This window comes from Astyanax mexicanus, chromosome 14, assembly GCF_023375975.1.
Source record: "Astyanax mexicanus isolate ESR-SI-001 chromosome 14, AstMex3_surface, whole genome shotgun sequence".
Lineage (NCBI taxonomy): Eukaryota > Metazoa > Chordata > Actinopteri > Characiformes > Acestrorhamphidae > Astyanax > Astyanax mexicanus.
In genome coordinates, this window is record NC_064421.1 from 12,357,810 (window position 1) to 12,380,136 (window position 22,327).

Here is a 22,327-nt window from a genome sequence, read left to right on the forward strand (position 1 = left end):
TGAGGTAACGCTTAAGCTGGCTACCTTGTCATGGTAAAATATCATTAAAAAAATGTATATATATATACATATGTTTTTATTTTCTTTCTTATATATATATATATATATATATATATATATATATATATATAAGAAAATAAAAACATATGTTTGAAATAGAAGAAGAACAGTCACCATAAACAATTTAAAATGTTTGTCAACCATGGTCTAGATCAGCCATATATTTATCAAACGCCTATTTTTTGGCTAAAATTGTCCACCCTGTCGCAAAGCTAGCTATGCCAGAAATAAAGCTTGAAAATAATAAGTAATTAAGATGGGAAAATCTTAAAAATGTGATAAATAATCAAAAGAAATCTAAAGTTATGTTTTTAAAAGTTAAGTTTTAAGGGGCCAAAATGTACAGTATTCTGATAATGACTCGTAGAGATGAGAATTCTTGATCTAGATGCACCAGACAACATTTTACATTTATACATTTTATGCATACATTCATACTTTTAAATATTATTTATTTTATATTTTTGTTGTTGTTTTTTCTTTTCAGACTCCATGCCAGGTAAGATTTTTTGGATTTTTTCTAATATCTCATAGATTTTAAATGGAATGACTCTTTTACTACATACTCTTACTATGAATATGCATGTTTATGCATAACAAAACAGCTAACGTTTTTACTCGTTTCGTCATTTTAGCAAGAAAACTGGCAGCAGTTCAGTTTGGCTACTCGATGTTTCTTAGTAAGAGCGTGGCATATGCCATGTTTTTGGCAATTCTGGTGTGGAAATTCAAGGTAAGTACTGCAACACTAATCAAGCATATAATTGTTTTTACACATATTCTCCATTTTATTAGCTTCACTGAGCATATATAGGAGCACTGTAGCTCTATAATTACGGACTATAGTCCTTCTGTTTATTGGTATATATTATTAGTATTATCCTCCTTTCACCTGTGTTCTTCATATGGTCAGAACCCCACAGGATCACCACAGAACAGACACAGCAGTGCTGCTGGGGTTCTTAAACACCTCAGTGCCATTGCTAGGCTAAGAATGGGGAAACAACAGTGTCCTTTGGGTTCTTATGCAGCTGCATCTGATCCACTTATACAAGCACAACACACACTAACACCTCCTACACCACCACCATGTCAGTTTTATTTATTGCAGTGCTAAGAATAATGACCCACCACCCAAATAATAGCTGCTCTGTGGGGATTTTGTTTGGTTGTCTCTATGTGTCTCGGACTGTCTGTGTTTCCTGCCCTCCTGTTTGTTTATTTACTTTTCTCCTCCATGCCTGTGTGTGTTTGTAGCCCCGCCCTTTCGTTTCCTGTTCCCAGGTATTTCCTGTTTCCTTGTTAGTTCCCTGTATATATATAGCCCTTTTTTCTGTGTTCCCTTGTTGGTTCTTAGATGTCTTTACGCCTCTTAGGTTGCCAGTCCTTTTAGTGTTTACTAGTTCTGTTCTGTTTTGTTTTTCTTAAAAAAATTCTTGCATTTTCTTGCGCCTCCTCGTCTCCCTGGGTCCTGACAATTAAAGACTTCAGTTTATAACTATAAATATATAACTTATAAGTGCTCCTGTATGACCAGTGGAGCTGAAAAATTATTAATAAGTAAAAAAGAAATAAATTAATGAATTTAACAGAATTTAACAGATGTTTTGGATTGTGTTTTTAATATTTGACATATGTGATGTTTCTCCTGTAGCCTGCAAAGGAGAAGAAGCTGCTAGAAGAAAACTAAAGCAGTTTTGTCAACTGAAGCCTCCAAACAGATGATTAAAAAAATAGCCTGTGGAGAAACGAAGACAAATCAAGCACTGCCACAAAACACGGCATTACACCTGTATGTGTTTAAATCTGCATTTTATGTAATGATAATGGATACAAGCTTAAGATAAAAAAATGCTAATTACATTTAGATGATTGTCATTTTTCCCTGCGGAAAAATCCAGCTCAAGACCATCTTCTGCAAGTAGCTGGTTTTGTATGAGATGGTCTTTGATGGTTAAAGGTGATTTTAAAAGCTGGTCATCCCGCTAAAACATAAGCTTGACCTGTATAGTGAATGTTGCATCTTGCTGGTCTTGCTTGGTCTTGCTGGTCATACTGGTTATCTAGCTTAACCAGATTAAACTGAACATGCTAGTGTTTTCAGCAGGGCTGTTATGCTTTGTAAATTTGCTCTGAGAAGTTTTAAATATATCTTTGCTTTTAACATTCTTTTTTTATATCCTACAATATCATGTACATTGAAACAAATAAAATGATTAATTGTAATATAAATAAACTGTGTTAAATGTTACCACACTCTGCATGTATTTATTGGCTAGAGAAGTGTTTCTCAGGCCTGGTCCTTTTTTCCAGCACACCTGATCCAATGAATCAGTTAATTAATAATATATAGGGCCATTTGTGATCAGACTGGACTGGGCAGTTGCGTATGCCAAGTGGGCCTGGCAGTCCAATCAAGTAAAGAGCCACCTGGGAGATGTCAGAGACACCCATAAACCATTTGGAACCACTGTATACTAGTGCATCTCAAAAAATTAGAATATCACTGCAAAGTTACTTTATTTTAGTAGCTTAGTTTAAAATGTAAAACTCACAAAATTAGAATATTATATAAGACTAATTGGTACTTTGGCAGTGTGGACAGTGTGCCAAGTCCTGCTGGAAAATGAAATCTGCATCAATGATTTTATATAACACAGTTGATCAACACCAGCAGAAGAGATGTCTCTCCAAACCATCACTGATCATCAGTAAATTTTACATTTAATTTGGAAATCAAGGGACCGGAGTCTGGAGGAAGAGTGGAGAGACACACAGGCCAAGCTGCTTGAGGTCTAGTGTGAAGTTTCCACAATCAGTGATGGTTGGATATATTGGAGAGACATTTCATCTGCTGGTGCATCTCTCTCTCTCCCAATATATAAATAAGTACAAAATCAGATGAGATGTCCAAGCTGTCCGCGACCTGCCCAGAAAGTGACCATGACCCACTTCTAAGTCCCCACCCAACAGTTGAGAATCGCTGTGCTAGTCTTCACCCTCTTAATGATGGAGGAGTCCTAGTGAGTGGGTTGGATTATTGGTCTTCCAACTTTGGGAGAAAATTGGATAAAATTAGAGACAAATTACTTACAAATTAAGGGGACTCAGTCCCCACCACGGTCACTGTACACACAATAGGTGAATTTACCATGCTAGTTTACCCTGGGCGGGCGGGCGGACGGACGCATGCTCCAAATTCTTTAAAGAGATGCCACAAAAGTGCAAAAACAATCAGGTTCTTTACACTTACACTCATCTCTTTTGTGTAAGTGGTTCTTCTCTCACAACTCAAACAAATATCTGTAGCACCTCTGTTTGTAATAGTGTAGTTTTACCTACATTTTAATGCCAAATAGATCCAACTAAACCCTAAGAACTCTCTTTCTCGTTTTTTATATTGTTCAGGCAAGTGAGTTTCCACTGAACAGTGGAAAGCAAGCATTGTTGAAACTGTGTGGCCGTTTTAAACACACACACACACACACACACACACACACACACATACACAAATGAGTTTCCAGTTTTACTAGCAGAACAATGACTGTTCTATTATTATGACTACCTCATGCGCCATATATTTAGCAAATGACTAATGGAAACTTACTTTAAATGTTAATTAGGGCTCAAAATGCCAGTTATAGCTAAGATCATCCCTAAATACCACAATGCACTTGTAATGTATATTATATTGTAACAATGTTTCTAAAGTGAAAAAAAAAACATTTTAAATTATTTAAAAAATGTTTTTTAAAGAAAACTAAACCTATTATTAAAAATATTATAACAAGAAAAACATAAGGAAAACAATTGTTTTATGTTGTAACAGTGTTTATAAAAAGTTAAAACTCATGAAAAAAAAAGACTAAAGCAAACTAAATTTTGTATAAATACTTTTTTTATTTTATTAGAACAGTGTTTGTAAAATGTTCAGACTTCTGCAAAAAATAAAGCAAAGCAAACCGAACTCAGTACAAACATTCAAATTATATTATAACAAAGTTTATAAAAACTCCTAAAAAAACTATATATTAACTATATATTATAACATGTAATGTAAAACATATATAAAAATATAAAAGAAACGTTACTTATACATCTTCATTTTATAATTTTACATACTGTAACATTATGTAAGTTTATAAAATATAAAACACATTATTAAAACATTATTAAAAATATAAAAGCAAATCAAAACCTAGTAAAAACACTTGTATTATATTGTAATGTTAAAACTCCTGTGAAAATATTAAAGCAAGATAAACCTAATATTCTAGATATACTATGGCATGTTGTAACATATTGTAACATTTTATAAGTATAAAATATAAAAAAAACCTTGAAAATATTAAATCAAACCAAAACCAAGTAAAAACAAACAACCTAGTAAAAACACAACCTCATTTTATATTGTAACATATTGTAACATTATATATGTTTATAAAATATGAAAAAAACAAATCAAATCAAAACCTAGTAAAAACACATATTATATTGTAATGTTAAAATTCCTGCGAAAATATTGAAGCATAAAAAATATATATATATAATTTTTTTTTATAAAGTAGGAGTTTTATAAAATGGTACACTCTTTTTAAAGTAAATACTTCTATTGTAACAGTGTTAATAAAATCTCAACTGTCATACAAATTCTACTAATTTTGTAACTTGTAACAATAAAACTGATAAAAAAAATACATATCAGTGACAATAAACAGCAGTTATTGTGTAATCTGCTGCTGTATTATAGAGTCAGTGATCAGAGGCTCGGCTGGGCTGTAACAGGGTGAAATGTGTGGGTGAGGTGCAGCAGGCAGGATGTGGGGGTTTGTTTGTGAGGGAGGTGTGCGGGGGGTATGGAGCACACAGGGCAGGATGTGGTGAGAACGGTCTGAAAATGAAGCTGTTCTCTCACCGCAGAGCTCACCTGCTCCAGCCTAAAGCGCTGCTGCAGCACGGAAACTGGTGCACAGCACACTCACACACTCATCTGCTCAACCTGCTCACTGCTCTGCAACCGCCTGCACGACTTCTACACAGCGGCCTTCATACATCTGCCCTCAGCATGTGTCATACAGCTCACTTACTCAGCCTACTTACTGCAAGGCCCAAAATATAAACAAACAAAATATTATATTTACGGTAAAAAAAAAATAGAATAAAAAATATATATTATATATATAAACATATATGTTGCAAAGACAATATTAAGACAAACAAAAAATTAAATAAACCGAAAACAAAACAAAACAAACAAAAAAAAACTATGGAGCCCCTAAGGTGACATCATGTTAAAAAATGCATGGCCACGACTTATTAAGGTGTGGAAATAAGATCCTAATACATAGCTATGACTTATGAAGGTGTGGGAATGTGATCCTAATGCGTGGCCATGGCTTATGAAGGTGTGGAAATGAGATTCTAATGCATGGCCACAACTTACTAATGTGTAGGAATGAGATCCTAATGCATAGTTATGACTTATTAAGGTGTGGGAATGAGATCCTCATGCGTGGCCACGACTTATTAAGGTGTAGGAATGAGATCCTAAGGCGTGGTCATAACTAAAAGCTTTGGGATACGATCCTAATGCGAGGCCACGACCTATTAGGTCATGGGAAAGAGATCCTAATGCATCAACACAACTTATTAAAGGTATGGGAATGAGAGCCTAATGCGTGGCCACAATGTATTAAGGCATGGGAAGGAGATCCTAATGCGTGGGCACAACTTATTAAGGTGTGGGAATGAGATTCTAATGCATGGCCACAACTTACTAAGGTGTAGGAATGAGATTCTAAGGCGTGGCCATGACTTATTAAAGTATAGAAAGCATATGATACACATGTGTGTTTAGGTGACTTATTAAGGAGTGGGAATGAGATCCTTAAACATGGCCACAACTTATTAAGGCATGGGAATGAGATCCTAATGTGTGGCCACGGCTAATTAAGGAGTGGGAATGAGACCCTAATGCATGGCCATGGCTTATTAAGGCGTTGAAATGAGATCATAATGCGTGGCCACGGCTTATTAAGGAGTGGGAATGAGATCCTAATGCATGGCCATGACTTATTCAGCTGTGGGAATGAGATCCTAATGCATGGCCTCATCTTATTAAGGCGTCAGAATGAGATCCTAAGATAAGGTCATAACTTAAGGTGTAGGAATGAGATCCTAATGCATGACCACGACTTATTAGGGTGTGGGAATGAGATCCAAATGCATGGGCACAACTTACTAAGGTGAAGGAATGACTTATTAAAGCATAGAAATGAGATCCTTAGACGTGGCCACAACTTATTAAGGCGTAGGAATGAGGTCATAATGCGTGGCCATGACTTATTAAGGCGTAGAAACGAGATCCTTATGTGTGGCTACGGCTTATTAAGGAGTGGGAATGACATCCTAATCTGTGGCCATGACTTATTCAGCTGTGGGAATGAGATCCTGATCCATGGCCAGAGCTTATTAAGGCATCAGAATGAGATCCTAAGATGAGGTCATGACTTAAGGCGTAGTAATGAGATCCTAAGGCATCACCACAACCTATTAGGCCACGCATTAGGATCCCATGCTGGTTCCCATGCCTTAATAAGTTGTGTCCACGCCTTAGGATCTCATTCCAACTTTTTAATAAGTCACCTAAACACAAATGTATTATATTCTTTTTTTTACATCTTCAGTTCACTTACTTTAACATTCAGAAAAAAATTACTTTTCTAATGTAAATAACAAATATATAATATTGTCTTTATCTTTATTTTAACTGTGATAAAATGTCATTAAAGCAGTGTTCAATTTTGTTGTAGCACCACCCTAAAAAAAAAAACTAAATAAAATGTGTTATATACAGTCTACTTACTGTAACACATTAAGAGCAGGAATCATGTGTAGAAATAGGAAGAAAAAAAGTGTCAAAAGCCATCTTTAAAATGAATTTACTGTAAATATACTTTAATACATTATAAATAGAAATACTTGGCTGGTGTTTAATAAATGGGATATATGCAGTCATGTTTCTCTCAGTCACCATCATTCATACAGTGTTAAATATGTACTGTATATATCAGAAAAAGCATTGGGTTTAATAATATCTGATAAATCATACAGGTGTTTATATATTCCAGGAGCTGTATAATTTGAAACAATAAAAAAATGTTTTCTATAAATAAAAAATACCACATTACTGATAACTGACAAAAACCCTTAAGGAACATTTTTGTGTACACAGAGCCCCCAGTGGTGGAAGTGTGAAACTGAAAAATCATTCTAACCTCTTTTATTGTTAGTTTTTTGTTTGTTTGTTTGTTTGTTTTTGTTAGTTTTGTTTGTCTTTTTATAAAATGCTTAATTAGTAAAAATGGAATGAGGATATGCTTATATTTGTGCTCAACATTACCACACATTTCTGTGTAAACCCTACATACCCAAATATATGTGGACACATACATAAAAGCTATATACATACAAATACATGTATACAAGTGGTTTTAACAGCTTTAAAAATGTTAAAAGTTATGTGTTAATCCCGTTACGGTGTTTTTAAATTGCTGAATTGACATGAATGTGCAAATGCACATGTGATAATGCTCTCTCCAATACTTTTGTGTGTTTCGAGGATAAGGGTTTTTGGTGATCAGATATCCTGACATCACTGATGCTGTTCTCTTTTTAACACCTTTGATTTCAGAATGAACAATTAATAAATTATTTTCCTCTGCAGGAGCAGGAGTCAGCATGACTGAATGATTGGGTGGGCTTCGGGGATTGAATTCATGTTAAAGCACATGTGACTTAACTCACATGTTACTAATTCTGCTTTCAAGTCCATGTCTAAAGTTCGTATTACACGTATTACATGATTTAGTTCGTGTTCAAGTGGTTTTGGTTGAAAATCACATGAACACCCTGAGAAAAATGAAAGAGCATTATTTGAGCAATAAGTATCAGTAGCATATACAGTACATATCTGATTTTCTTATGTGCAAAAAAAATTGCGTTCCTAAAGCTATTATTATTATTAGAAACTGACTCCAGTTTCCCTCTGCTGATCTGCAGTGAAAACAATGACACTTTACAATAAGGGGCACAATTAACAGCACTTACACCAATAATAAACAAACATTGTTAAATAGTTAAGTAATGTCTCAACTTAACTAAACTTAATTGACACTAGACATTATTAAGCATCACTAAATTTAATGCTTATGAATGTTGTTATCCATAATGAATTTTTATTCCCAGAAAAATACTGTCTTAACTAATTTCAGTTGATGTCAATGCACCCTTATTGTAAATTGTTACTGAGAAATGCAAGACCTCTGTGAATTCTTATGTATAATTATTGTTTATTTACTTTGTTACGTTGTTAACATATAAAAAATGAAAATGAAAAATATGCAGCGCTGATTATTCCAGCGGTCTAATGCACTGTCATTATGAACAGGAAGTCGTAGGTTCAAATCCCATTCATCAGCTGCTGGCAACCAGAGGGAGCAGGATTGGCTTTGCTTCCTCCGGGTGGGTAGATGGCGCTCTCTCCCCCCATCTTGTTCAAAGGTGGCGTCGGGCGGGACGAGGCGTCCGAGCGTGTTAGCCACTCATAGAGGAGTTGCCTGGGTATGTAAAGATCCGGGGCTCAGCCCAGTTACTTACGTACGTACGTACGTACCCACGGCGTGCCGCAAAACCAGCAAGCTGATTGGCTGTTGCTCCTGAAAGATGGAACTTTATCCTTGAACTGGTTCAGTTATTAGCGCTAAGAGATTTTCTATTCATACACAGTCAGTGGCCTGTCTCCTCATTAATTATACAACTGAGTTGAGCAAAACTATTCAGGGCTACTGGGAAATGATTCGGGGCTAAAGCCCCGGAAGCCTAGCCCAGGCAATGATTCATCAGCAGCAGCTCGAAAAAAGGGGTGACAGACTTCACGTTTGTCGGAGGAGGCATGTGCTCATCCGCACCCTGCTAGAGTGGCAGGTGCCACGGGTAATGGGGACACACAAAAGGGTAGGACAATTGGATAGACAAATTGAGAGGAAAAAATGGGGAAAATCTGAAATAAATCTATAAGAAGAAAATGAAAAAAAATCCTATATTTTAAACGCTTAACACATTGAAAAGGTTTGTTTTTGGAAATGATATTAAAACACATTGCCCAGAACATACATTTTTTAATCGGCATGCATATATGATATCTAAAATTAAGCTTTGAAATGCACAGATTATATTTATTCATTACATGATATAATGCTATATTTAAGATGAATTATGATTAAATGTTTGAACATATCTAAGAATGACGTGGTTTCAGGAAAGACCAAAAAAAGGCACTCTAATGGCACTCACATCTGTCTCTTAATGAGAAACTCATTGTCAGGGAGCTCATGGTTATTTTTTACAATGAATTAAGATCCCAAAATTAGACTGAAGCATATTTCAGTTAATATTTCACTATTTAAAATCATCCAAACATGTCTGTATTACTGTATTAGAACAGCTCTCAGCTGTAAGATGCTGGTGTGGTTTTTGTACAGCTCAGTAATTGCTCTGGGACACTGTGGGGACTGGCAGCACAGTACCACACTGCAGAGTCCCTCTCACCCACTCCATCAGACTCCAGAACTATCTCAAGATCTTCAGGCCTTCTAGATTTAAACCGGTCTTTCTCAGATGGGTTCACACTTCCTTTACTTAGAGAAGTAAACACCAGTGTAAAGCCTGACTCTGGAGTCCACTGGTACCAGTACAGATATGGGTTAGAAGTTCCAGTTATGGAGCAGTAGACCTTTAGAGATGATCCAGGAGAAACAATCAGATCCACTGGGTCCTGTTGGACCTGTATGAGCTGTGCACCTATAATAATTAACAAAAATTAGATTATTGGTGTTATTATGGTCTCAACTGAATTATATTAATAATATCATTAGCTTACATGTGATGGAGAACCATTGTAGCCCCAGAGTGCAGAGAATCAAACACAACAGGGACATTTTAAGAAGTAGAACATACAGAAGTAGTGGCTCAAAGCTTAAATAGGTTCTGGCAGGGGGCGGAGCTCTGTAGATGAAACTAAGTGTACTTTCCAGATGTTGTGTGTCTGAATAGTAGTTATAATGAAAATAAAGCCATGCTTTACTATAAGATAAATATAAAAAATTGAAAGCTCTGAAACAAAGTATGAAAAAAAATAAATTTCAAACTTAGATCATTTATATCCTAAGCACAAGTGTTTCTAAAAAGTAATGTACTGCATTTTGTGTGTGTAAAAAACTGTGGAACACTATTTACAACCAATTTGAGTCAATTAATTTATTTAAGAACTTGTTTAACCTCATAAATCCTAAGGACCCTAATGTGCCCTTTAGTGCTCTCTACCATAAATATATTTTGAAAATGTTTTCCATTATAAAAAGAATATCCTCTTTCAGTCAGTGGAATTTATTCTTCCCTCCACTTGTGCAATAAAAATAATGCCACTGGTGGCATAACATCCCCAATACATCCTAAATGTGAACTAATCTTTTATTTTATTTTACATTAAAAGTTATATTAGTCAAAGACAACACAAGTAAACAAAAATGCACAAGTAATTTTTAAAATGAAGGTTTTTATTATTAAGAGAGAAAAAAATCAAACATACATGAACCTGTGAAACATGAAAGGTGTCTTTCACAGCACTGTGGAGACATTCTGGCTCATTTCTGTTTACAGAATTGCTGTAATTCTGCCACATTGGAGGGTTTCAAAAATTAACCTTTTTAAGTTCATGCCACAGCATCTCAATAGGATTCAGGTCAGCACTTTGACTAGGCCACTCCAAAGTCTTCACTTTGTTTTTCGTCAGTCATTCAGAGGTGGACTTGCTGGTGTGTTTTGGATCATTGTCCTGCTGCAGAACCCAAGTTCGTTTTAGCTTGAGGTCACAAACAGATGGCCAGACATTCTCCTTTAGGTAGAAAGAGGAATTAATTAATCCATTTATCACAGAAAGTTGTCCAGGCCCTGAAGCAGCAAACCACTCAAGGCGCTTTGTGCTGATGCCAGGTTCCCGAACGGTTCTTTGCGTTTCCACCGCAAAATCACCGGGTCTCGCCCAGAAAAGCCAGTTCCGTACTGGCCCCACAATCTTGCTGGTCTGGAACCAACGAACCTGTGACGCGAGCGGCTAAAGGGCGGAGACGCGTTGAAGCTTCTCCGGGGCAAAGTTGTTTACATACCTCACCTCCATTCACAGCTAAGAGCAGCAGAAGCAGCTAAATGAATGAAAATGAATCAATAGTGCTCCTCCGAGGATCAGCAGCACAAGATTTAAAAGGAGATCTGGTTCTGCCATGTTGTTTTCTGTTGACGCCCACATACACATAGCAAGTGACTCCTTAAAGCAGTGAATGGTTATGTATGATTACTGTTTATTTAATTTGTTACTTTGTTAACATATAAAATAAAAAAATTTAGAAAATGAAAAATACATGCAGCGCCGAGTAATCCAGCGGTCTAATGCGCTGCCACTATGATCGGGAGGTCGCAGGTTCGAATCCCGTTCATGTAGCTCTGCCATCAGCTGCCGGTGCCCAGAGGGAGCAGCACTGGCTTTTCCTCCGAGAGGGTAGATGGCGCTCTCTCGCTGCTGGGCGGCACGAGGGGTCTGTGAGTGGATATATTGGAACCAAGTTGCTGCACTTTCCTCAGAGCCTGCTTGTCGAAGGAGACGTGTGTTCGTCCACCACTGGTGATGGGGACGCACAAAAGGTGTGGGACAATTGGATAGAGAAATTGGGAGGAAAAAATGGGAAAAATCAGAAATAAATTGTATTAGAAGAAAATGAAAAATAAATCCAATGTGTTAAGTGCTTGACACGATGAAAAGGTTTGTTTTTGGAAATGATATTAAAACACATTGCCCAGAACATACATTTTCAAAGTGGCATGCATATATGATATCTAAAATTAAGCTTTGAAATGCACAGATTATATTTATTTATTCATATATAATTAAATGTTTGATGATTGCTAGGAAGGACTTGGTTTCAGTAAAGATATAAAAAAGGCACTCTAAGCTCAAAAATACACATCAATCAAACAACAGGAGCATCGGTCTCTTAATGAGAAACTTATTGTCAGGGAGCTCATGGTTATTCTTTACAATGAATAAAGATCCCCAAATTAGACTGATGCATCTTTCTGTTAATATTTCACTATTTAGAATCATCTAAAAATGTCTGTATTAGTGCAGCCCTCAGCTGTAAGATGTTGGTGTGGTTTTTGTACAGCTCAGTAGTTGCTCTGGGACACTGTGGGGACTGGCAGCACAGTACCACACTGCAGAGTCCCTCTCACCCACTCCATCAGACTCCAGAACTATCTGAACATTATCAGGTCTGCTAGATTTAAACCGGTCTTTCTCAGATGGGTTCACACTTCCTTTACTTAGAGAAGTAAACACCAGTGTAAAGCCTGCCTCTGGAGTCCACTGGTACCAGTATAGATATGGGGTACTGTAACCAGTTATGGAGCAGGAGACCTTTAGAGATGATCCAGGAGGAACAATCATATCCACTGGGTGCTGTTGGACCTGTATGCGCTGTGCACCTGCAATAATTAACAAAAATTTTAGATTTTTAGATTTTAGAGTTAGAGTTTTAGAGTTTGGTATTGATGGTATCATGGTCTCAACAGAATTATATCAATATTATTATTAGCCTACATGTGGTGGAGAACCATTGTAGCCCCAGAGTGCAGAGAATCAAACACAACTGGGACATTTTAAGAAGTAGAACATACAGAAGTAGTGGCTCAGTGCTTAAATAGGTTCTTATTCTGGTAGGGGCGGAGCTCTGTAGATCAAACCTCACTAAGTGAATTTTCTAGAAATTAAAAGCTCTGAAACAAAACATGACATTAAAAGAGACAGATGTGCACTGATGTGTTTCTTTATTTTTTTTACATTATTTGAAAGTGAATTCAGTTTTTGTTTCACACGTACATAGTTTATATCCTTATCACAAATGTTTCTAGAAAGTACATTGAAACACTTTTTGGTGCCCTTAAGAGCTATTTTACAACCAATCTGAGTCAATTAATTTATTTAAGATCTTATTTAACCACATAAACTCAAAGGACCTTAATGTGCCCTTTATTTCTTACTACCATAAAGGTATTTTGAAAATGTTTTGAAAGTGGGGTCTTTTGTGACCTCTTGGATGAGTTGTGGCTGCACTTTTGGGGTAATTTTGGTTGGCCGGCCACTACTGGGAAGGTTCACCACTGTTCCATGTTTTAGGCATTTGTGGATAATGTCTTTTGCTGTGGTTTGCTGGAGTCCCAAAACTTTAGAAATGCCTTAATAATGTTCCATGATTTCTTTGTATATTGGCATGATGTCTAGATTTTGAGTCTAAGTTTTTATGGTCTACTTTGCTTTGTTAGGCAAGTCCAATTTAAGTGATTTGACTGAGAACATGTGTGACAATAATCAGGTTTGAGTGTGGCTTTTGTGTGAGAAAATTTATTCAGGTGGGATTAACTACAGTGGAAAAATAACTTTTTTACACAAGGCCATGCAGGTTTGGAAACCTTAATTTAAAAACAGAATGTTTTGTTTTGGTGTGTTGTCTTTTACTAATACTTAAATTAGTTTGATGATCTGAAACATTTAAGAGTGATAAACATGTAAACAAAAAAAAAGAAATTATGAAGGGGGCAAATACTTTTTCACACCACTGTATATGATTTTAATAGCCAGTGGGGAAGATGAATGTTTTATGAACGAACACTGACAAAATAAATTTAACACAAATACAGTAGACTACTACATGTTGTTTTGTTGGCACATGAAACATCAAGTTTTCAGGTTCAGAAACTTTTTGGATTCACTTTATTGAAATGTACTTGCCTGTACATTCAAATCAGCATTAAAGTACCAGTTGCTAAAACTCAGAATCACTTTTAATTGGCTGTTTAAGAACAGGCCCATGCTCTGATATCATGGTGTGGTTTTTGTACAGCTCAGTAATTGCTCTGGGACACTGTGGGGACTGGCAGCACAGTACCACACTGCAGAGTCCCTCTCACCCACTCCATCAGACTCCAGAGTTATCTGCAGCTTCTCAGGTCTTTGTGATTTAAACTGGTCTTTGCTCTTTGGGTCTACTGACCCCACACTCAGAGAACTGAATACCAGCGTAAAGCCTGCTGCCTGAGTCCATTTGTACCAGTACAGATTTGGATAGTCAGTGCCATTTACAAAGCAAGAGACTTTCAAAGCTGATCCATGTGAAAGAATAAGCTGCTTTGGCTCCTGATAGACCTGTAGGAGCTGCGCATCTATAAATATAGAATGTTAAATGTTAGTTAAAAAGTGTTTTTAAAACTTTTAAATGACATACTGATGACATTGTTAACTTACACAAAGAGGAATTCCATCGTAGCAGCAGAATGCAGAGAATTAAGCACCAGTGTGCCATTTCAAGTGTAAAGTACAATGTGCTGCAATAGGGCTCTGTGGTTAAGTAGGTTCTTATTCACCATGGGGGCGGGACTCTGGAGAAGAGGAAGATGAAACTACATGGCTCTGTATTTAAATACTTGGAAATTAAATAATAAAATTGTACATTTCAAATGTGAAACAACACATAATGCAGGCCCTAATTTGAAAAAGTTACATCATGCATTTACAGTATGCAGTATTTGGTTTATGCATTGTCTTGTTGAAAAATGCATGGATATATTCTTAAAGGCAGCATATATTGTGCATTAATGGTGCATCAAAGAAGTGTTTTGTTACAACCCCATTTCCACTATGTAATAGTCTGTCCCAGACGCCCCAGAACCCCACAGTAGTTGATGCCACTTCTGGGGAGGCCAATTTGTAGGCCCAAATATAAGTTAGCTCTTAAAAAAAAAATAAGAGACCACTTAAAAATTATGACCATCTTTGATTTTATCAAATGGAAAACCTCTGGAATATAATCAAGAGGAAGATGGATGATCACAAGCCATCAAACCAAAAAGTTATCCAAAAGCACACTGTAAAAAAAATCTTGTCAAATTTACGGTGAAAAACTGGCAGCTGTGGTTGCCATTTTTTCACCGTAAAAAATACAGTGATCTTGTTTATGGCTTCATGGTAAGGTATATTAACACTTGTAAAAACAACAGTTTGAAAATTTACTAATAAAGAGGAGTTACTGTTAAAATAACTGTGAAATTGTGTATAGGCTCATGGTATAGCTGTATAATTCACAATGTAACCCTGTTGCATTTTAAGTGAAAAATGATCCATTCCACAGCATTTATTGTCCAATTTTATGGTAAATTTTTGTGGTTTACAGTTTTAAACAGCAGTCGGTTTTTTTCACTCTATATTTCACATCTTAAAATGGTAAAAAATATAATTGACAGCATGTTTTTTTATTTAAGGTTTGTACACCGTGAATAATACAGTAAAGTGCTATTTTTAATATGACTGTCCAATGCTGTCACCATTTCAGCTTTTCACCATATATTTCATATGTTAAAACAATTAAAAATAACATTTTTGACAGTTTTTTTAATCTATGGTAATTCAATGTTTATTCTACAACAATAAGCTTCTTCTTGCTTTACGGTTTATTTCTGTTGCCATTTCACAGTTTTTCACTGTAATTTTCACGGACATTACAGTGCAGTGTGTAAGACTGGTGGAGGAGAACATGCTAATTTGAGGTCTAAAAGATCTTCATCTTTTTTGTTATTTCAGCCATTTCTCATTTTATGCTAATTAATGCTGTAAAAGACAATATTTTTATTTGGAATTTGGGAGAAATGTTGTCCGTAGTGTATATAATAAAACAACTATGTTCATTTTACTCAATAGCAAAATCAGAGAAACTGATTCAGAAACTGAAGTGGTCTCCTATTTTTTCCCAGAGCTGTGTACATAAAAGCATTTGTTTTCACAATTCCTGGTAGAAATGTATTAAGAAATACCGCTACTACAGCTGTATTTAAAATTAATAAACCCTCACTTTAGAGATACCAGGTTTGAAAATGCAATTATCTGGTGTCTTTAGATACTTTGTATTGGTTTGGATTCCACTGTTTACATGTTTTGCACAGTTGCTCTGAGCCTCGTCTTCTAAATGACTAAATGTGGAACATTTATCTTCCAGGAACATCTTCAGAAACACATTAGTCACAATGGAAAATAAAGCTCAGCTCAACTGGTGTTATGAGTTATGAGAAACACCATCCTCTGTGTTTTAATGAGAGTCATTTTAGCTATTTAAAATCAAATCAAAAGTATTTGTATTGCGCTTTTTAGAACTGATGTTGTCACAAAGCAGCTTTACAGAAATGTGATCACAGGACAAAATCAGACAAAACATTAAACATATAAAATACACAGAATACAGAACCCTCAGTGAGCACGGAGGCAAAGAAAAACTCCCTCAGAGCTGCAGGAGGAGGAAGAAACCTGTGGAGGACCAAGACTCAGATATAAATTTAACGGGTGGGCAGTTAGTAACTCAAAGGAAGGCAGAGAGATTAGTTTTGAGAAATTAGTTTTGACTGGATTTTTTAGAGAACATAAAATATTAAATGTAGGTGCTACTGTTCAATACATGTCGATTTGATGCCCATTAGAGTCAGTGGCTTGTTCTTCTTCTTGTTATTCTTTAGCTCAAGGTTAAGCTTCTTAGCTTAACTCCTGCTTTTTTCTCTTCCTTTCCTTTCTGTTTTCTCTATCTATCTCTTTTACATCTATGGAGATGCCCTGTTCATGTTGTTCCCAGCCTGGCTCTCCACTGCCTGCTGTGTTGTACTCCGGCTCTGCAACCCTGCACTGATTAACATTTAGGGCGTTTTCACACCAGCACTATTTGGTCCGGTTAAAACGAACTCTGGTCCGTTTGTAACTTTAGTGCGGTTTGATTAAGCAGGTGTGAAAACAGTAAATCACACTCGGGTGCGGATCAAAAGAACCGGACCGAGACCAGCAAGAGGATGTGTTCTCGGTCCGGTACCAAACGAACTCTGTAGCGATTTGCTTGTGGTGAGAACGTTATCCGGTCCAGCTATTAAATATAAGCCATTAATTTGAGCTAAACTGCTGATAAAGCAAGCACAGTTTAAACTGATATATTAGCCAGATAACGATAATTACCAAAGCTAAGAACAAAAGCTGTGTCCATACACGCGCCGTCTGCGCTGCAGTCACTGCTCACAGCCGCGTGACTTTATGTGTTTATTATGTATAAATCTGCGCTGCAGGTAGAAACACTGTGTTTGAAAGTGCAGCGTTTCAGCGATCAGTGTTAAAGCACAGATATTTGCGCTGGAACACAAAATATTCTCGCTGTATTTACTTTTTCTTATATTTATATTTAACATACTCCTGTGTCAGACAGCTCTGACCAATCAGAGGACACAGGCTGCTTGCGTGGTTTATTGATGCGCATTTTGGTGCGTTTACATTTATGCCTATGTGAAACCAGACCGAACAGAGCGAGAAAACGCTCCAAGTAAACAAACTCATTAACTGATTCGGACCAGAGAAACGAACTACAGGTGTGAAAACGCCCTAACACACTCCGAATCTGTTTCTATATTAGCCATAGCTCAATAGTTTGTGCCAATCCCATTTTTATATCCATAAATAAGTACCTTTTTTATTTGAGCTAAAGTTCACATTAAATCTCTGTACTGTTTTGTTCTGTTATTTGTTTGTTGTTTGTTATTTGTTTGTACTGAGCGGGTCAACCCGAGTGGGATGGGTTCCCTCTGACTGAGTCTTGGTTCCTTCCAAGGTTTCTTCCTCTTAAGGGGAGTTTTTCCTTGCCACAGTATCACCATAAAATTGGCATCTCTGTGGTGCTGCTCATAAGAGGCGTGGACCTGTTTTTCTCTGTGAAGCTGCTTTGTGACAACATTTGTTGTAGAAAGCGCTATGAAAAAAAATTAATTGAAATTGAGGCTGAGCTAAATGCGTTGTTGCCATGTGGGTCAGCCAGATGTCTTCCTGTACCAGTTTTTTCACCAGTAGCCATTGCTCTCTGGCTTCATCTGTAATTTATCTTAAGAAAATACTTATATGTTTAATAGTTACAGAATTATCTGTGTTTTTGTCTTTTTCTTTTTATTATGATGAAAAGTGAATGTGCTGTATTGTATGTAAGTGTGTAAATGATGCAGTAGAGAGTTTAGTAACTAAGCACTGCTTTACTACAGACAGACAATGGCTTTGTCTGTAATTTCCAAAGCTCAGTTTATACCCATTGGCATTTACCAGCTGTAAGCTTTTAAACAATTAATTGTTTGCTTTAATACAATAGAATAACCTATTATTATGGGCTCATATGACACAATGGTATTGAACACTATAAGTGTTTTTGTTGTTTTTTTTTTTTTGTCTAGGGCCCCAACAGATTCAAGAGTTACCACTGACAAAAGGCTTCAGCTGTAATATGCTGGTGTGTTTTTTGTACAGCTCAGTAATTGCTCTGGGACACTGTGGGGACTGGCAGCACAGTACCACACTGCAGAGTCCCTCTCACCCACTCCATCAGACTCCAGAACTATCTGAACATTATCAGGTCTGCTAGATTTAAACCGGTCTTTCTCAGATGGGTTCACATTCCCTGTGCTTCGAGACGTGAACACCAGTGTAAAGCCTGCCTCTGGAGTCCACTGGTACCAGAATAGATCTGGGTTACTGTAACCAGTTATAGAACAGGAGACCTTCAGAGATGATCCAGGAGAAACAATCAGATCCACTGGGTCCTGTTGGACCTGTATGAGCTGTGCACCTGCAATAAACAAGTGAATTTGTTGTAAAATATCTATAAAATGCAGCTTAAATCAAGTTTAAAGAAGTCTAGTTAAGTTTTACTCATTATATTTTAAGCTTACGTATTGTGTAAATCCATTGCAATGTTAAAATGGAAGAAATAAGGTAGAGATGCATCTTTTTTAGTCAAATAACAAACAGTAATAGCTGTGTAATGCTTTTATGGGCTCAGATATGGGGCGGGGCTCTGCAGCAGCATCTTAAACTTCTCATCTCTTTTCTCAGAAATCATGTTGCCAAACATTTGAAAACTCAACTAAAGAAGTCTGTATGGCACAGTTCTGATGCTGTGGTTCCACTGGTCTGAATGCTGTCATGTTTTTCTGCTTCTAAAACACTCAGTCTACCTCAGGAAGTGCCTGTAAATTAGTGTTTATTAGTGCTGAGAGCTATAGTGAACTCTACAAACTCCAGTACCACAGATTGAGGAACACTGTATTAGGATTAAGCACTTTTAAATTTGTATTTAAAAAGCTATTTTTTATAAGCTTTCAAACAAGTCAAATTTATTGCACTGTTCTGTTTTTGTTCTCCAGCTTTTGCACATTTCTTGTGCAACCATCACCCCCCAGTGGTGATCATGTTAAATGTTGGGTTCACTTCCTGCCACGAGGAGGAAGGACCTTTTTTAGCAGGACATTATGTGATTCAATCCATAGATTAAAATGTCACAGTGCAGGTTCCATAAACTAAAATCTGTCACAATACAGTGGTATTTGAAAGTTTGTGAACCTTTTAGAACGTTCTACATCTCTGCATAGATATGACCTAAAACATAATCAGGTTTTTACACATTCTAAAAGTAGCTCAATGTCATTCTTTACAATGTATAAACACCTGCTAAAATACAAAATCATCCACACGTGTGTATTAGAACAGCCCTCCGCGCTTAAAAGTTATCCAAAAGCAGTGTGTAAGACTGGTGGTGGAGAACATGCTAAGATAACCAGGGTTATTTCACTAAATATTGATTAACGAAATCTTAAATCTTTATGATGATGAACTTGTTTTCTTTGCATTACTTGAGGTCTGAAAGCTCTGCACATTTCTGCAAATTAATACTCTAAATGACAATTTCAATTTGCTCTGAGCATCTTCTGCTAAATGACTAAATGTAATTGTGGAACACTTATCTGGCAGGAACATCTTCATAAACACATTAGTCAGGATGGAAAGTAAAGCTCAGCAACTGGTGAGTTATGAGTTATGAGAAACACCCTCACCATTAAAATTCATTTTAGCTGTTCAGCTGCTACTTAGTTCAATACATCTCAATCTGAAACTTAATTTTAATAAAGTGTGAACCAGATAATAAAGCCATGTCAATAAGCAACTGCTTGGGACACTTAAGGGACCCTGAGGGCTGATAAACTTTAAACGGGAGCAGTGGCAATGTGCAAATTTCCCCTGTAATACTTTGTTATCTTTTCCATATATTATATATGTTTCAAACCTTTTAAATATTGCGTAGACTGTTTTTTTTTTTTTTTGTGCCAGGGCCGCAACAGATGTTAATGTGGTTTTTGTACAGCTCAGTAATTGCTCTGGGACACTGTGGGGACTGGCAGCACAGTACCACACTGCAGAGTCCCTCTCACCCACTCCATCAGACTCCAGAACTATCTCAAGATCTTCAGGTCTGCTAGATTTAAACCGGTCTTTCTCAGATGGGTTCACACTTCCTTTGCCTAGAGAAGTGAACACCAGTGTAAAGCCTGCCTCTGGAGTCCACTGGTACCAGTACAGATTTGGATTACTGTCACCAATTATAGAACAAGAGACCTTCAGAGATGTTCCAGGAGAAACAATCAGATCCACTGGGTTCTGTTGGACCTGTATGAGCTGTGCACCTGCAATAAAAGTGAATTTGATTGTAAAATGTATATAAAGTTAAAAGTTTAAAAGAAGTCCAATCGTGTTTCACTTATTATATTTTAGCTTACTTATTGTGTAAATCCATTGCAATGTTAAGATGGAAAGAATAAGGTACAGATGCATCTTTTTCAGGCAAATAACTGACAGTAATAGCTGTGTAGTGTTTTTATTGGCTCAGATATGGGGCGGGGCTCTGCAGCAGCATCAACTTCTCAACTCTTTTCTCAGAAATCCTGTTGCCAACCATGGAAAACTCAACTGAAGAAATCTGTAAGGCACAGTTCTGATGCTGTGGTACCACTGGTCTGAATGCTGTCATGTTTTTCTGCTTTTAAAACACTCAGTCTACCTCAGGAAAGGTCTGTAAATTAGTTCATTAGTGATGAGAGCTATAGTGTACTCTAAAACCTCTAATACCACAGATTGATGAACATTGAAGAAGGATTGAGCACTTTTAAATTTGTATTTAAAAAGCTATTTAAGCTTTAAAACTTTAACACTCTTAAACAAGTCAAATTTAGAGCACTGTTCTGTTTTTGTTCTCCAGCTTTTGCACATTTCTTGTGCTACCATCACCCCCCAGTGGTGATCATGTTAAATGTTGGGTTCACTTCCTGCCACGAGGAGGACTCAGTGCTTCTTTTCCTTTATTGACTAAATAAACTAAACTGATGAGCTCCTAAACTGATACTGGAATAGCCAGATAATGTGATTCAATCTCAGTGTCATTCTTTACAATTAATTAACACCCGCTAAAATACAAAATCATCCACACGTGTGTATTAGAACAGCCCACAGCGCTTAAAAGTTATCCAAAAGCACTGTGCAAGACTGGTGGAGGAGAACATGCCATGATGCATGAAAAATGTGATGAAAAACCAGGGTTATTCCACCAAATAATGATTTTTTAACTCTTAAAACTTTATGGATATGAATGTGTTTTCTTTGCATTACTTGAGGTCTGAAAGCTCTGCATCTTTTTCTTTTTTCTTTTATCCATTTCTCATTTCTGCACATAAATACTCTAAATGACAATTGCAATTTGCTCTGAGCATCTTCTCCTAAACAACTAAATGTAAATGTGAAACATTTATTTGCATCTTCAGAAACATCTTCAAAAACACATAAGTCAGGATGGAAAGTAAAGCTCAGCAACTGGTGAGTTATGAGAAACACCCTAACCATCAAAATTCATTTTAGCTGTTCAGCTGCTACTTTCTGTTCAATACATCTCAATCTGAAACTTTTAATTTTAATAAAGTGTGAACCAGATAATAAAGCAATGTCATTAAAGATACAGTAACAGTCATTGATGTTTTTTTGTTTTACTTTTGCAATGCTGTCAACTGCTTGGGACACTTAAGGAACCCTGAGGGCTGATAAACTTTAAACGGGAGCAGTGGCAATGTGCAAATTTCCCCTGTAATATATATGTTTCAAACCTTTTAAATATAGCGTAGACTGTTTCTTTTTTTTTGTGACAGGGCCGCAACAGATGTTGGTGTGGTTTTTGTACAGCTCAGTAATTGCTCTGGGACACTGTGGGGACTGGCAGCA

The 22,327-nt window shown here is 36.6% G+C and overlaps 1 long non-coding RNA gene across 1 annotated transcript; it reads left to right on the forward strand.

The window, feature by feature from the left end:
• The first annotated feature begins 576 nt into the window (after window positions 1–576).
• LOC125781010 (uncharacterized) lies at window positions 577–2,311 on the forward strand. The gene is made up of 2 exons (XR_007424052.1): window positions 577–793; window positions 1,715–2,311. It is a non-coding gene; the product is annotated as an uncharacterized LOC125781010 (long non-coding RNA).
• The last annotated feature ends 20,016 nt before the right edge of the window (window positions 2,312–22,327 follow it).